The following is a 2,500-nucleotide window of genomic DNA, read 5'->3' on the forward strand; positions in this document are numbered from 1 at the left end:
AACATTTTGCGAAAATACACAGAATTTTCGAATCAACGTTCCTAACCTCAATCTACCATCTACCAACCAGAGCCCTCTGCAATCCCAATACAACTTTACTTGAAATAACGCAAATCCGTTTCAATTCAGGTTTCGAATACGAAGAATTAAATGAAATTTTTCTAAGATACGCTCACTTAAAAATAGATTAGATCCTTAACCACGTTGTTTCCTTCTTGAATATAAAAAAAAATGTTACTTAATGAATACAGTCCAACCGATTTCTATCCCATATTATCCAATATTAAAGCATAAATTTTCCATATCCTTGGAAAAAGAAAATATATTTTTTTCCCTCTCTAGAGAATCATTCTCTCCATCACGATCAAAATTGCGGGGTTATAGATTATATTAAACCGACCGACTTTTATTCAGATGTCTTAATGCCGAAAACTAGGCCGCCTTCGCCAATGCCTCAGATGCCTTTTTAATTGTGCACAGAAATACGAGAATTCGTGGCTGAAACGTGGCCATTATTCAGCCTCGTGCCCCCTCCTCCCCCCGAAAACCTTCTCCGAAACGAGTTTAAAAGCTCGAGATGCCGATCTCTCTCGGCTCCCCTTTCCCTCCCTTCTTTCTATCCATCTTTGTCCGCCCCGAGACACGGACTATGAATCGCAAAACGGTTTCTGCCGACCGAAATTCCGTCGTAACAAGTCTTTCAATAAAGCGACTGCTTTATCCCTTAAAACTTTTAACGACCCGGCGAACGTAAACTTTGCTTAGATTTAACTTTTACGAGCCCAACTCTACTACACTCTCGTCTCGGTTGCCCCTCCCCCCTCCCTTCTCCCCTTTTTCCCCTTTTGCGCGGGGATCAACTTCAACTTCAACTTCAACCTCGACCCGACTCCTTTTCTTCCCAGCCTCGAAACAAACCGAGCAAAGACAACCGAGCCCCTCCAACCGCGTGTGCGTACCGATTATTTCTTCTGATCCTTGGCGAACAGTTTATATCGGGATATAAATCGACTCGTTGCGAAATAATGATTAATTTATCGAATATAAGGGGGGGGAGAGAGAGAGAGAGAGAGAGAGAAAGTTTCAATCTGCTTGTTTTCTTGCATGCTCGTTAACGAAGGGGGAGGGAAGGGGGGGGAGAGGAAAGAACGCTTAATCGAGATTTAACGATTGTTCTCCTCTCCTTCTTCTCTCCCGTGTCTCTTCCCGATTTGCTCTCGAGAATAATGGAATTAATTGGATCCTTTTTCTTTTTTTTTTTTTTTTTTAATTATATATCCTTTGATTTTATCAGGATTATTATTATTATTTTTTTTTTTTTGTAGAAGCGACACTTCTTTTTTAAATTTCATATAGATTTAACAGCATTGCAGTAATTACTTACGTAGTAAAAAAAAAAGAAAAGAAAAGAGAGTTTGTTAAGGACAAATCAAGGTTTTTGGACAGGTTGGATTTTATTTTCAATGGGACATTTTCTGACATTTAGTAATTTAATGTCCCACTGGGGCAGGGGGAGGATCTGTTTTCCAGATCCTCGGATTAAACGGAGAATATAGGAGAATATAGGCCGCTTCACGAGCCACATTTTCAGTAGTTTGCCAATATAAAATTTAATATTTGAAGTTACCTTAATAATTTATACTCGTTCAAAGCGTGATAACAGTTGTAAATGTAATTGTAACACGAATAAATATTATTCGAATAAATATTATTTTAATAAGTAATCACTTTGGAAGCATTGGTGGAAACGAGCCCAAAGATCCTCGAAACTGCGACCTATCTGGTTCCTCTAACCCCCTCTATCGATCCACATTTTCAAGGGAAATAATTGGAGGAAAAGTTTTCCAGATCAGTCGGAATAGAATAGAATCGAATAGAAATTTCAGCAACAGAGTACATATACAAAGGCTAAAATAAATTTTCACAGTATCTAATAACAATGATACTACTCAATATTACATTTCACATCTGTCAAAAGATATCTTCTTAATCGAAGGTAAAAAAAAAAAAATTTCCACTCTAAAAGTAAAAAAGAAAAGGAAAAAAAAAGCGTAGAAAAACACTGTCCTACATCTACCGAATCGTAGCTCGCGAGAATTAAAAGTCTTCCCTCGCCCAAAGTCTCTTTTTCCCCGCATCTTATCGGTTTAAAACGTCCAACTTGGACCAGAGAAAGAAGGAGAAAGGGGGAGAAAGAGGGAATAAAAGAGGGGAGCCCGTACGAAAAGAAGCAAGGAGGAGGAGAGGAGTCGAGGAGAGGAGTTGAAAACCTCCTCCTCGTGGTGGGTGACCCGAGGTTGTAATTACCGTGACGTCCGCGGTCGCGTTCTCTCCCAAAGTGCTTCCGCTCGAAGCGTTTCCGAACCACCGAGGAAAAAGAGGATTTGCCCCGGCTGGTCGGATTTTCAACCGTGTTTTAAACAAAGAGTCGCTCTCCACGAAGAGAGAGAGAGAGAGAGAGAGAGAGAGAGAGAGAGAGAAGAGAAAGAAAAGAGAAGCT

At 39.9% G+C, this 2,500-nt stretch overlaps 1 protein-coding gene across 6 annotated transcripts in view; it reads right to left on the minus strand.

Annotated features, from left to right (window-relative positions):
• LOC102677923 (myb-like protein Q) overlaps window positions 1–2,500 on the minus strand; it is a 204,613-nt gene that overhangs the window by 104,318 nt on the left and 97,795 nt on the right. The window lies entirely within an intron of this gene.

The sequence above is a fragment of the Apis dorsata genome, unplaced genomic scaffold (genome assembly GCF_000469605.1).
Source record: "Apis dorsata unplaced genomic scaffold, Apis dorsata 1.3 scaffold_216, whole genome shotgun sequence".
Classification (NCBI taxonomy): domain Eukaryota; kingdom Metazoa; phylum Arthropoda; class Insecta; order Hymenoptera; family Apidae; genus Apis; species Apis dorsata.